The sequence below is a fragment of the Acinonyx jubatus genome, chromosome B3 (assembly GCF_027475565.1).
Source record: "Acinonyx jubatus isolate Ajub_Pintada_27869175 chromosome B3, VMU_Ajub_asm_v1.0, whole genome shotgun sequence".
NCBI classification, from domain to species: Eukaryota; Metazoa; Chordata; class Mammalia; order Carnivora; family Felidae; genus Acinonyx; species Acinonyx jubatus.
This window is the reverse complement of record NC_069386.1, coordinates 65,257,672-65,272,453: the sequence shown is the minus strand read 5'-3', so window position 1 is coordinate 65,272,453 and position 14,782 is coordinate 65,257,672. Positions and strand designations below refer to the sequence as shown.

The 14,782-nt window shown below is 36.5% G+C and overlaps 1 long non-coding RNA gene across 1 annotated transcript in view; it reads right to left on the bottom strand.

Annotated features, from left to right (window-relative positions):
- Nucleotides 1–8,659, bottom strand: part of LOC113601769 (uncharacterized) — a 92,334-nt gene extending 83,675 nt beyond the window's left edge. The window contains exons 1-2 of the long non-coding RNA XR_008299241.1: nt 7,988–8,659; nt 5,932–6,319 (exon numbers count right to left, since the gene is read on the bottom strand). This is a non-coding gene — a long non-coding RNA (uncharacterized LOC113601769). The remainder of the gene's footprint in view (nt 1–5,931; nt 6,320–7,987) is intronic.
- Between the last annotated feature and the right edge of the window lie 6,123 nt (nt 8,660–14,782).

Below are 14,782 nucleotides of genomic sequence, written 5' to 3'. Positions count from 1 at the left end.
GAGCAAAGACCTATTATAGAAGTGCAAAGCAGTTAGATATTCCTTATCCAGCTAGTCAGGGAAATCTTTTGGGGATAAATTAACATTATGAGGATTGTTATAATTCAGTTTTTGCTTAATAAACTGGAATTTTTGCGGTTTGCCCCTGTAACACTCCCATAGAAGTTTGTGACAACCGAGAGTTTCTTACTCAATATCAAAAACTGTCCAGTGCTCTCAATGTTTCCAGATATTAGTTCATGTAATTTTATAAAAAGGATACCACACAGCTGTGTATGGATAAAAATAACACAGCAAAACCAAAAGCAGAAAACAATCTGTTTTAATTATAAAATATTGGGAATTACTACTCGAAGAATAAGAAGGGCTTGCAAGGAAATTCTTCCTTCTTTGTCTTTACTAACCCTTTGTGGACACTAATAACGGACTCTAGAGAAGAGAAAACGATACACGGTCATTTAAAAGTGTGTACTTGGCAGATAAATTATAAACCCAGAAGAGAGCACAGTACAGCAAAAGCCAACAGGTTCAGGTGGGTCCAAAGCTCCATATACCATATAGGTAGTTCAATGTTGAGTATAATTATGTCCAGTCTTTTCTTTGGAAGCCATATGAATCTAAGTTTATTTAAACCCAAATCTATTTGAATCTAAAGCTATTGCAATATAGCAAAACACATGATAAATAAGCTTTAAGAAGCACTGTGCTTGGATTATGATATTGTGTGTTTCTAACCCACTGGCTTGGGGCTCTAACCCATTATGCTGGATTCACCTGGGTAGTTCTTCTGGTCTAGGTTTGCCTCACTAACATGGCTGATGGGACAATGTCGGTGACTGAGCCATGTGGATCTCATCATCCAGCAGGTTATTCCAGGTGTACTCTCTTGGTATAGGCAGAGGAGTGAAAGAGAGAACAGATATTTGTGTATATGTATACATATTTATGTATATATATGTATATGCGTACATATGTACACATATACATGTGTGTATATGTGTATATATATACGTGCATATATATACATGTATACGTGTATATATATACATACATATATATATATATATATACACACACACACGTATATATAAGACTTCTAGAGGCTTAGACTCAGAACAGGCATGCTATTAGTTCTATTGTATTCTACTGAAAACAAAAATTACAGCCTAACAAGGCCAGTCCAGTTTCAAGGGGTCCCTACCTCTGGATGAGTGAATATATAAGGTCAGCTGGACATTCGGGGTCACTTTTGTCCTTAATGTTACTGTATACTTACAATCTGATCAAAATTTTACAAGAAATGGAGGTAGGTTTAGGCCTATAAAGCAAAATTTTGCAAAACTTTAGCTTGCATTAACACAGCATTATATGGTCACATAGATATAGGTGATACCAAAGATAGGAAAACTACAGTAAGGCCACTAAATATAATTGGTAACAAAGTTCACATTCTTTTCATCTGAATACAAACAAGTAATTGGTGAAATGAGATTGCTAACATAATGAAAACTTTTTGTACTTCAACAGTGAAGTAATACATTGAGCAAAAGCGAAAGGAGTTCTGGGGCACCTGGGTGGCTTAGTCAGTTAAGCATCCAACTTCGGCTCAGGTCATGATCTCACGGTTCATGAGTCTGAGTCCCACATGGGGCTCTGTGCTGAAAGTTCAGAGCCTGGAGCCCACCTCAGATTCTGTGTCTCCTCTCTCTCTGCTCTTCCTCTGCTAGCGCTTTCTCTCTCTCTCTCTCTCTCTTGCTCAAAAATAAACATTAAAATTTTTTCTTAAAAAGTGAAGTAGTTCATTGTGCTTAATTAACTAGCAAACTCCCATTAGAAGTAAATACTACATTGAGACTAAAAAGAGAAATCTATTAGCCCTCAAACAAAAACCTACAATCTATAATATCAGAGAAACAAAAGGGGAGGGATATCTGGTCCTCAGCGGGGTATTTTTTTATTTTATTTTGCTTGTACAAGATTTTTAAGGAAACCATCTCATTATAAATTGTTCCGTATTAAAAAAAATATCGAATACATAGACCTAAAAAAAATCTTAATAGACAAAATTGCAACAAGATAAACATGGGTTTTTTGTTTGTTTTTGGCTATGTGGACATTGCTATACTACTTTGAAGGCGATAAGAAATTCCTCATCCAGAGTCCAAAATGATAGGTAAACCCTAAAAACACAGAAGAAACAAAAATAGAAGTGACGGATTATTATTTGGTCAACCTTTACATCTCCTACAATGTGCCTGCACAGTTGGATGATTGTTATAAGCATTTGAGTTTCTGGATTTCTTTTTCAATCCATTCTACTATCTGATTTTCAAAGGAAATAGACAGCCAAAGATGAATCTTTTCTTGATGCAAAGGCCAGGATAACCGGCAAATAAATAAGTTCTTTTATTTTTATGAGGAGTTGAAGCAATGCATCAGGACCAAGGGTAGAATGCAAATCTAGTTGTTGGGCCCAAGCAAGAGGCAAAACGTTAACACTCAGAACTTTGGTTCCCCGTTTTTAAGCAGAAAATGTTCTGAAGAATCCTGATAAATGTCAGTCGAGTTTCCATTTTATAAATTCTACGATATCTTACTATTTGATAACTTAAATGGTGCAGCATATATTACCACCAAAATCTGGAAAATAAGGAACAATAATGTTACATAATGCTTGTGATGTTATGTTTCAAAGAAGATTTATGTTTCACTCTCTTTGTTTTAAATTTTATTTTCATACTTCAAGGAGCAAGAGTATTGATTATCTGAGCTGAAATACTTTTTCACAGATGAGGCATACAACACTGACCAGCAATCTTCAGAAAATAATACCTTTCATCCTGGAATGATTCAATGCCTGAAGTGTTGATAATAAAAGCCCGGTTCATGCTCATGAGTGAAGCATCCACCAGTGTCTATTCTCACTTTCAAAATCACCCACTGGGGTTTATGGATGGCAAAGACATAAATGAGAAACTTGCTCTCAGAGGCCTGATGGGTTTGTCATGAAGCTTTTCTATATAAATAAAAGAGACACCGAGAATGGAAATTACATTATTTTTAGTGCTGTGTTAAAGGGAAAGGTCAAGTTAACCCCTTAAGAATTCAACGAGCAACATGATGTACTATGTGTCCAGCAAAGCAATCCCCGAATGGCCCTTATGGACATCTGGTGTAAATCATCCATCTTTTTGCCCCATTAAAATCAGTGGCACCTCATTAAAACAGTTCAGCAGCTGAGCGCACACATTATTTGGTTTTCAAGGAGTTAACGGAAACAGCTATAGGGATCGGGAAGGTTTTTGTCTTCAGGTGTTCATAGTCACCCAGACAAAGCAGCCAGTTGAAGCATTTCAAGAAGATCTACTTTCCCTGTCAAGGTGAGAAAGGTATAGCCATTTTTGAAATGGGATTTAAAAAAAAAATCATCTCTATCTCCTGCAGCCCCTCACATTGCTAGCAATTACATCTTTTGGGGTCTGATAATTCTCTGGTCAGTAACAGTGCTGTCATATGTACTTTAACCCTGACCCAAAAGAATTAGTGAGTTTCTCAGAGGATATTTCAACCAAACGAGATGAGCATTTTGAAGTGTTACATTGTGGTGACCCCAATCACTCAGCCTTCGAGACAGGGAAGTTTGGTGGCTTGAAAACAAGGACCTGCACACTTTCTTCAGCCGAACACAGTGACTTCGAGGCACAATTGGGTCGTATCATTCAATGCTACTCTGAATCTTCCTTTTCTGTTGTTCACTATTTTCCACCATATTTCTTTCCATTCTTTGGCTCAGAATCTTTAAAATCATGTCTGTTGTGGTCTTAGAAAATGCAACATTTCAAGTAACTACATCAGCTTTTTGCAAAGGACCTTTAAAGAGCACCTTTATTTGAACAGGAACAAAGATACTGGAAAAAAAAGTTACACAGAACCATCCATCGCTAAAAGCTTCCGTACATCTTTTATTCTCCCAAGGTAAGCCATATCATATTCGGTTATAAACCCCCAGCTGCTACTGTATAGAATAACTTTTTGTTTCATTTCTGTTACACTCTCTCCCTGACTTTGAAGTGTTCTACCTTTAAAAATAGTTCATGTAAATCAACAAAACTAAAAGGCAACCTACAGAGTGGGAGAAGATACTTACAAATGACATACTTGATAAAGGATTAGTATCCAAAATCTATAAAACAAAACAAAACTTTGCAAACTCGGCACCCAAAAAACAAATCATCCAGTGAAGAAATGAGCAGAAGACGTGACTAGACACTTTTCCAAAGAAGACATCCAGATGGCTAACAGACACATGAAAAGATACTCAACGTCACTCATCAGGGAAATCACATCAAAGCCATCATACAAATCAAAGCCATGATGAGATACCGCTCTCACCTGTCAGAATCGCTAAAATTAACAACACAAGAAGCAACAGGTGTTGGTGAGGATGTGGAGAAAGGGGAACATTTTTGCACTGTTGGTGGGAATGCAAACTGGTGCAGCCACTCTGGAAAAGAGTGTGGAGTTGCCTCACAACTTAAAAATAGAAATACCATATGATCCAATAATTGCACTACTAGGTATTTGCCCAAAGGATACAAAGATACAGATTCGAAGAGGTACATGCAGCCCAATGTTGATAAGAGCACTATTAACAATTGCCAGCTCTGGAGAGAGCCCAAATGTCCGTTGAATGATGACTGATGAGATAAAGATGACGTGGTATATGTAATGGAATATTACTCGGCCATCAAAAAGAATGGAATCTTACCATTTGCAACGCCATGGATGGAGCTAGACTCTATTATGCTAAGTGAAATTAATTCAGTCAGCGACAGACAAATACCATATGATTTCACTCCTATGTGGAATTTAAGAAACAAAACAAATGGACAAATGCGATGGGAGCTGGAGAAGGAGAGAGAGAGAAACTATGAGAGACCCTTAAAGACAGAGAAAAAACTGAGGGTTGGTGAGGGGAGGTGGGTGGGGTATGGGCTGGATGGGTGATGGGTACTAAAGAGCACTGGGTGTTGTATGTGAGTGATGAATCACTGAATTCGATTGCCATCAATATTGTACCGCATTTTAACTAATTAAAATTTAAATTAAAATTTGCAAGAAAAAATAGTTAATATAAACAATAAATCAGTAAGAATACATAAAACATCTGTTCAACTAAAATGGATCACCAGTCTAGTTAATCCTGCAGCTCCATGTAAATATGCCCGTAATTCAAACTTCCCACAGCTTTTAAGAGAACAAAAATCTTGATGCACCCTGCAAAAACTCTACCCCATATCTACACATTTATGTATGGGACGCATCTTACAGCTAGCGTTTTGTATCTACCATACTAACAAATTTCTAATAGTAACATTGATGTTTTTTGACTGCAAGAATTTACAATCATTATTACAAGTATAAATTAGTATGTATCATCTGGAAGGCACATAAATTACCAGTAGCTTAAAAACAGGTAAAGCACATGGATCTGAGAAGTCAATTTAATGAATCTTTCCTATTGAAAATATTTAAAAACATTTCTTAAGCCTTCACTACAAGGCTCATTACAACACTGTTTACAGTAATGAAAAGAGTTATAATTTGATTGTCTAAGGTAGGAAATTGGTTAAGTTATGGTATATCCATACAATAGACTACTATGAAACTATTAAAATGAAATAGACTACATGTATATATTACATGAATAATATGATGCTTGTAGACTTTAGAATTATAAATAGAATGTATGTTTTTCTCTTTATTTCTAAATTTTCAATTATTAACAGGTATCCTATGAGCATCTTACAAAGTTTCAGAAAATCTAACCAAAACTAGCTTATATGAAGTAATATAGTGAACAAGATTAACATTTGTCAATGTGCTTGAATAATTAGCTAACTCACATTAAAAGTAATGTATCTATTTTACCTTTTCCTTTCTATGTCCTGCTTTTGTGCTGTTAATTCTTTCCTTGGGCATCTTCTTTCCTGGTAATCCCAAGGTGGCTCTGGCAACTCTCAAGGTTCTAGACCTCTTCCTTCAAGTCCAAAAGGGAAAATGGCATCCAAGCCCCAGAATTCCAAGCAAAAGTCTTGAGACTCCAACAAGACTCACAGGTTTTCAAGCTCCCAGCCCAAACCCATTCCCCCTTAAAAGATGTAATTTAATGCTGATTGGCTTAAACCATTCGAGGTCATCTCCAGCAGCTGAGTGTGGTATCAGTCTCATGCAAGCCAGTTAGCTGAAGTCAGGAAGGAGGGCAATTTATTTTCTAAAAGATATTCAAAGGCATCTTGCAGAAGAAGTGGGAAGGATCCTGGAAGGAAAGAAAATATAAACATCCACTGTACACGCACACGATGTTTGTAATATTAGAAAAATAAAAGTTACTATGTTAAAATGTGTATTTTTCCGTCTCACTGTACCATCTGGATATGAAGGACATAAAGCAATTTCCCACTCCAACAACGAAGCCAGCCTCCTGGAGCCAGCTATCAATAAAACAGTGGAGTCATTACAATAACTCAGTTATTTGCACTTTATGCATCTCTCCACCTTTCACGGTTTAAGCTCTCCCCAAAGCCTGCTGCTGGGGTCTGCTCCTCAGCCATCCCCCATACAAATAGTGCCTCTTGTCTTTGAGCTCCCGATTCATGCAACCCTGATCAACAATCTCCAGGGCTTTCCAATTATCCCTGAAAGGACACACAGAGTGAGCTCTCCAACTAATAATATTACTAACATCTCTGGCTTATTGGATATATAATTTGTGTCACGTAAAGATTATCTCCAATGCTAACGACAATCCTACCAAGTAGGTGTTATTGTCCAAATTCATAACTGAATGAGGGAAAAGAGACTCAGAAAGTTTAAATTTTCCAAGGTGAAATATTTAGCAAATGGCCAAACCAAGATCTGATCCCAGCTCATTTTAAATTAGCGTGCTGTTGTAACTTCTGATGTGTCATGCCCCCCAGGGAACAAAGTGAACCTCACACACTGACCTAAGACTCCACGAAATGGGACAGAAGTTTTTGTCAAGGTAAAAGGATAAGGAGAACTCCTCCTAATCCGTGTCACCATCTTACCAAGCTAAAATAATGAAGACATTTAAATATTTCTTAAGAAGTCTTTTTCTTTCAGAATCACTTAAATCTATGACCCTATTACTCTGTTTTAAAGTGTGCCTTTGGGTTTGGCTGTCTCTATAATTATAATTTGCAGCAAATTCATAATGAATACCTACACAAACCACATCTGGCTTCTGAGCTTTTAGTACACTTGAAGAGAGTTCCTTTTTTTCTTTTTCTTTTCTTTTCTTTCTTCTTTTTCTTTTCTTTTTCCTTTGTTTTTTTTTTTTTTTTTTTTGGAGGGGAGGGGGATAAAATCATTCCTTGTGTTAAAACATACAGTTTAGGCCCACGATTTAAGGGAGAAAAACTGGAATCAGGATTATAATAACAGTATTAATGAGGTATTCATTGAAAATATACATTCAGAAAATATATATTTATAAAATTACAGACTAGAGCCTAAACTGATATATTACAGATAAGAACATTGAGACTCACAGAAATTCAGTGTCTGATCCATAATCATAATTCTTGGAAATACCGCCACCACAATCCAGGTATTCCAAATTGTCAAGTGATTTTTTTTTCTATTAAATAACAGTTCTAGGTTTCCTTAATAAACCAATAAACCAATTGTTCTAATTGGTTTTTCCCAAAGAAACATTTATTAAAAATTAAAATGCTGTACAGAAAATTTTCACTAAAAAATCTAAGCAATATGAATTTTACTTCTCATTTAGTCCTTTTATTATAACATCATTAAACACTAATAAAAATTCCATATATAGCTCTACAATCCTATGACAGTGCCTCATTGTTTCTTTTCATCCAACTATTTGGCTTTGTGCAAGCCTAGTATATTTTTGAAAGCTCAGGTAATTCAATAAATGTTTCAAAAAAACCCAACTTACTTCAGGATTCAAAAATCTTCCTTTACTTGTTAATCCATTATTTCCTTTAGTTGTTGAAGTCTTAGAATATCTCCTTTTTAGAATCTCCTGATTTTTCTTTAAAGAGGCAAAAATAGTATTTGGTCTTGCAAACTTCATCTTCTATTTCTGGGAGCATCTGCATATTACAAAGCTCTTGCCCCAAACTGGCACATTGTGAAATTGCCTAGTCTCTTAGTTTCCAAATAAAGTCTAAGGTAGGTAAGACATATAGCTGACTCTGTAGGTAATTTTTCTGAAAAAAAAAAAATTAGAACCACTTACATTTGCTTATTTATGATTTTTTTAAAAAGTTGAATAAAGATGCATGACCGAAGTATCCAAAGGAGAAGCAACATTCAGAACCGAAGTGTGTAACTTCCCCTTCCCTTCTTCTCTAGATCAGAAAACAAATGAATGTAAATTCTGGTCCTCGCTGTGGATTTCAGATTAAAGACACATGACACAACAGTTGGCTTTAAATCCAAGGGGTCAGAATGGAAAGTGTAACTTTTAAGTAATTCATCTTTTAGGATTGGTATCAGACTACTGTTATACTAGAGAAGACACATGCAGAAAACCTGTGGTCTCTCCCATAAGGGCTTTGATGTGGATTCTTCTTTTTTCCTTTTCATAAAAATGTAACTTGAAAGAAGAGAATGGCTCTACCTCTGAAAAATGATCCTGCTCTATTAAGAAGCAGACAAGGCAATAAGTTTAAAACAAAATTTAGGTGAGAGGGGGAGAAACAGCTGTAGGAATTAACCTAAAGTTCAGTAAACCTTGCCAAGACATGTGACAGTGCTTAACTTGCCCAGAGTGGGGACTCTCCTTAGAGACCTCTCCAAACATTATCAAACGCATTCCCTTTGAAGGAGGCCAACTCCTGATAATAATACAAGCGAATCAAACTCAGGCATCTCCCCATAATGGGATTCAGATTCCTCGCAAACTTGGGAGTGTTGAAGGTTTAATTACCCAGTAAAACAAGAAAAATGCATTATACAGTAGAGATAAATGAATAGGAACACCAGGGAAACATGTTTCTCCATAAGTCATTTGGTCACATGATTTCTTCCCCATTTCCTTTCCCTATTATTATAGCCATTTTATTACACTGCTCCTAAAGACAGAGGGCAAAAAGCAAAATACTCATAGCTTCCTTGAAGTACCTCCCAGATTGAATGTAATAGAGCACAAATTCCTGAAATGGCTTAAAGCTTTATAAAGGTTTCTTTTTAGTGTTTGTCAGATAGGAAAAAGCTGGTCACTATCAACCACTATAAAACCAAGTAGGCACCAAAAAAATGTCAAGAAAAACAGTGGATTGAATGTGTTCTTTTCTCTCTCTCTCTCTCTCTCTCAATCTCGCTCTCATTCTTTACTGGAACATTTTTCTTGTGTTTAATTGTTTCTCTTACAAGGCTACATTAATCATTGAAAAGTACCTAAATTATTTAGGTCTTAGGACTCAGTAACAACAGCTAAGAACTAAATTACTCCTTTTCCACACCTCACTCAGGAGTTTATGAACTGTAAGTGAATACAGATGTTTCTTACCTCAGGATGGGGTTGTGTCCCAATAAACCCATTCTAAGTTGAAGATATCCTAAGACAAAAATGCATTTAATACACCTAGCCTGCCCAACATCATAGCTTAACCTAGCCCACCTTAAATGTGCTCTGGGCACCTACCTTCGTCTGCAGTTAGGCAAAATCATCTGATGCAAGCGCATTTTACAAGAAAGTGTTGAATATTCCCTGTAACTTATTGAATGCGGTACTAACAGTGAAAAACACAAGGGCTGCATGGGCACAGAATGGTCATAAGTGTATCGGCTGTTTACCCTCACGAGTGTGTGACTGGCTGGGAGCAGCAGCTGGCTGTCTCTGCCCAAGACCACCAAAGTGTTGTGCCATGTATCACCAGCCCAGGAAAAAAATCCCAAACGCAAAATTTGCAGTCCAGTTTCTACGGCAAGATTCTTGTTTTTGCACCACCAAAAACTCAACAAATCCAAAGCCAAACCATCGTAAATCAGGGACCATCTTTTCTCCCTTGTCATTTTTCACCCTGGACCCAATCCCAGCCTCCTCTCCTCTGTTTCTTTTGATCCTTTCACACTCCATTTTCCATTTAATGCTTACTTTTATTTATGACTGTTAGACCAAACTTTGATATAAGGATTTGACATTATGTGATACAGATATAATAATCATGAGGATTGCAAAATTTTTCTTCCAGACCGTTGTGGAGCATTAGAATATGTTATGAAGGACAATCATGACGACACAGATCTCCAAAGTTACACAATATAAAATCAATAATAAGTTTTGGACACAAATGAATATAGTAAGAGAAAAGCAAATAGGAAATAGAATACTGTTACACTGCTGTATTTATAATTTTCTCCCAAAATATGAAAGAAAAAAATAAAACGCTAAATATTCCCAGGAATAAAATAGCTTTAAAACTGCAAGAATGGATTAACCATATCACTGCTTGTGATTTCTTTAGAGCGGCAAAATGAACAACAAAAATGAGGACCAAAATGTGAGAAAGAGAAAATGCTGGCTATTTTCTGTTACAAAGTAGTAAAAAAGAAAAAACAAACAAACAAAAATCTGAAGCCTGAAAAATACATATAAATATCTTACATGAACACTATTTGTAATAAAAGAAGAAAAAGAAACAAAACCTGAGAGCATATTTTAAATAGGGTAGATTGATACTTATTTGCCTAAAGCTGTCCTGTCTAATGAATAAAATCTTGGCATCTTCAGTTCACCAGAACTATACATCATTTTTATAAGAATTCTCAGGTTCAAATCAAAAAGAAAGTGATCATACGCAGGTGAACCTAAGTTAAGATATGCCTGTAGTTATTCTCACGTTAAGAGTCAGTAACTATAAATTTCCAAACAGCTTACAAGCTCTGAAAACATTTCCGATCCAATTTGTTTCTCCTTATCCGCCCTCCTTTCTGTTTTTCTAAGGTGGTCTTCATCAACATCGCTACAGTGCAGAATGATCTAGCCAAACCGCCCCAACAAAAGAACCTTTATCCTCTGGAAGCTGCCGAATCAGAGCCACTTGACTGTAATTTCAGAAGTAATGACAGGCTTTAGGACTATCATTACGGTACTTTAGGCAAGAAAGTCTAAACTGGGATTTTTGCTTGTGCATGTGTAGTACTGAGCTAATTTACCGTTAGTGCAGTCAGGAACCCTGAACAAGCTAATGTGCCCACTCCATTTCTGGTTGACTACGAAGTGCAGAGATTAGTACTCATGCCATGTCAGCAAGAGCGACACGAGCTTGACCTTTCTCCAAACAGGAGGGAGACAGCTCTTCCACAGCCTTTTCCTGTATGAGCTCTTTGCAGGGCATTGTAACATATCATTACCAAGACATCACTGCCAAGGGTTGCCATTTTAGAGAAAACATACAAATGGCCCAATAATGGGTTTCTTCATGCGTCAATGGAAGCCGGTAAAAGGAGCTTTGTTTGTGTCCTTATTGTCTGATGTACTGGAACTAGAGTGTCTTTTTGACCTCTGTATTGTCATTCATATCTCTCAAACACAATACAGCCAGGCTACGAATGGAAGAAAAAGTATTTGTAGAAATCAGCTGTAACCAGGTTGTCTCATCTGGCCAGCTTGGGACCAAATGCTGTCTGTTCACATTGAGCTAAATGGGAACAAGGAGTCCGGATTTATTCTTCCTTCTTCATGTAGAGCTGGCCCAGCTGGCAGTATAGCCTCTCATGCATTGTGTTCTCCTTTGTCAAAGCATATCGGCTTGGACTTCGGTACAAGTGGGGCTAATGATAACACCTCAGCCTCAGGACTGTCTACACAAAGAGCTGGTAGACCAGGGGATGGTGTTGGTTCACGAATTTACTTACATGTAAATAATTTGAAGTAGAAGAGGCCTCTGGCCTGTTTCTCTAAAGGATGTATACCAAAGAAAAGAGAAGGCTGACTCATAAACCCTGTGGTGAGCATGTTTTTTTGACTCTGGCATTTATTCCCTCTTTTTTATTTATTTATTTATTTTTTTGGCAAGAGCCTAGGTTTGGTTTGGGCGCCTCCCACCTTCCATTCAGTCTAAGTGCTTGGGTGGGGCTCTACCCCTATCTCAGCCCCGAAGTTTGTGCTAAAGGCCTAAGCCAATCTGTGGGTGACATTTCTCATCACAAGACTTCAGAGGAGGAAAAAAAAAAAGCCCTTAAATGTACACATGCTCCTTGAAGTGCTTACAAATCTAGGGTCTGAACCCAGTTCATTGGTTTTGGTTGGCTATTCATCTATTTGACTGACCTTATCAGAAAGAAGAAACAGGATTTATAATTTTAAGTTTCTGTTTAAATTATCTGCTAAAATTAATAGCTGTCAGAAACAATATAATACATTTTGTTCAACAGAACATGGGCTTATGTATTGCTAATTAGAGTGAATAACAGTCTAGGTTGGGGGTGCCTTTAGAAACCTCGATTGCTACATGTTAGCTCTATGGAAGATATTCAGTTGTATTATTCTGAAAGAATCCTGGGCAGTATCTTGAAGAGATGTTTTGAAATCAAATATGAATGTAATTAATAATATCACGAGTGATACCTCTTATTTTCTTATTTTTATCTAGAAGAAATTAGACAGCCTGCTAAAGATGCCATTTTTGTAACTGAACATATCACTTTTTTCATATTAGAGGGACAATCAAGGCAACTATCACAGTCGTGAGCAGAATGTGAGAAAATTTCATTAATTCATGCTCCCATAAATTAAAAGAGCCTATCATTTCATTCATAACGGGCTGAAATTTTGCTTTGTGTTCTGATTTTTAAAACTCTTTATTGTGAAATATACACACAAACAGGCCATACAAAGGAAAGAGATACAGCTCAATGATTTTTCATAAACCAAACACCTGTACCCTACATCAAGAATGAATACGTTGCCTGTGCCCTCATTTCCCTTCCCAATCACTACCCCTTCTTTTTCATTATCCTTTTCATAGTCATTATGCTGATTTTATGGAAAATTTTATGGAAATTGCTCTTTTTTACCTTTATGTCTAAGCATGTATCTCTCACCCTTATCATTTATTTTTGCCTGTTTTCTTTAACTTTACATAAATAGAATTATACAATATATCTTCTTTTGCGCCTGGATTCTTTCATTCGACATTGTCTTTGTGAGATTCAACGATGTTGTTTCATATAGCTCTAGTTTATTTTTTTGACGTATTCGTGCTTATTGAGTGACATTTTTATTGTTTCTACTTCTTGTCTATTACTAAACTTTACAATATTGCAAAGAAGATCCATATAGTTGCCATAAACATTATCATACATGTCTGTGGCAACATAGACTTGCACTATTCTTGAGTATATACCTCAAGGTGGGATTATTGGTAGACGAAGTGGCAAACTGGGGTCTCAAGCCCGTGTCTCTTTAATTCCAAAATCAATGGAATGCATTAAATTTCTAGGATATATCACATTAAAAAATAGAAATAGAGATTAATAGATTATGCTTTGATAAAGTTGTTTTTGGCTGCTGGCTTTATCGAGATAACTCATTATAAATAATAATGATAAATAATATCAGTAACTTTCTTCAATATTAGAGAGGCAGGAGATTTAAACATTGAGCAAAACCAGGAAGGTGATTTTCTTAGGTACTGGTATCAGTTATATTAGGGAAATTCTGAGGTTTTCATCCGTCCTGTTCTTAAGACAGGCAGATACAGTGAGCCAATGGCAGTGAGTGTGTGCGATTTTATGTTTCAAGAGATCAATATAAAGTTTTGTAGGTCTCCACTTAAAGTAGTTATGTTCCTTGGCCTCAGAGTCTTGCACATCTGTACTGAACTAGCCACAGGCCAATGAAGACTGTTATGAATCCCATTTTCATGTAATTTGGGAATTATGTGAAGTTTGCTTGGCTCACGAGATAACTAGTCAGTAAACACAACTGCTACACTGGACCTTAATCTCATAGAACTTTCATCTGCAAGGCCTTGAATCTACCACTTTGGTTTAGAATGTTCTGTGTTTTTCAAACAGAATTCACATTGTTATCATTTCATGCATCTCCTGTATGGTTACTTCATCCGTATAAGACACACAAGCTTAAGCTCGCCAAATAAAACATAGGACACTGCTAAATCTGAATTTCCGAGAAACAAACAAGTTTTTGGTATAAATAAGCAATCTTTTTATTTGCCAAATCTGGCAACTCTGCCCAAGTTTAAGGTTCTTCATGCTGATATGTCTTTATAGTCACTATATGCTTTTACTATCTCATCATGACCCATAGAAAACATGAATTAAGAGGTTCTACTCTCCTCACTATTCTTGATCTCCTGGCAACTATAACAGAACTGACTTTGAATATTGTCTCCTGTGACAACTTTAATATTCATGTTAAAAGGTCTTCAAAAATGATATCCAGAGTTTACTACTATACAAGCCAGATATCAGGTGGGAGTCTCAATGTCTCTGGGATTTTAATGAACTTGACTCAACCATTGCCATCTCTCCACTGTCTCAACGAGACAGGAAATATAAGCTTCTTGCCAAGATTTCAACACAGTCCTGAGGACTTGATTTTCATGACTTCCTCTTCTCCTGGGCTCCTGTCTCCTGATTTATCAACTCAAATGCTGCTTCACAGTGACCCCCAACTCCCCCTTCAAATTTTGCTGAAAAATTTATACACACAAGCTCCTCTATGAGTAAAGTTAGCTTTATATAAAGGATAAGTTCC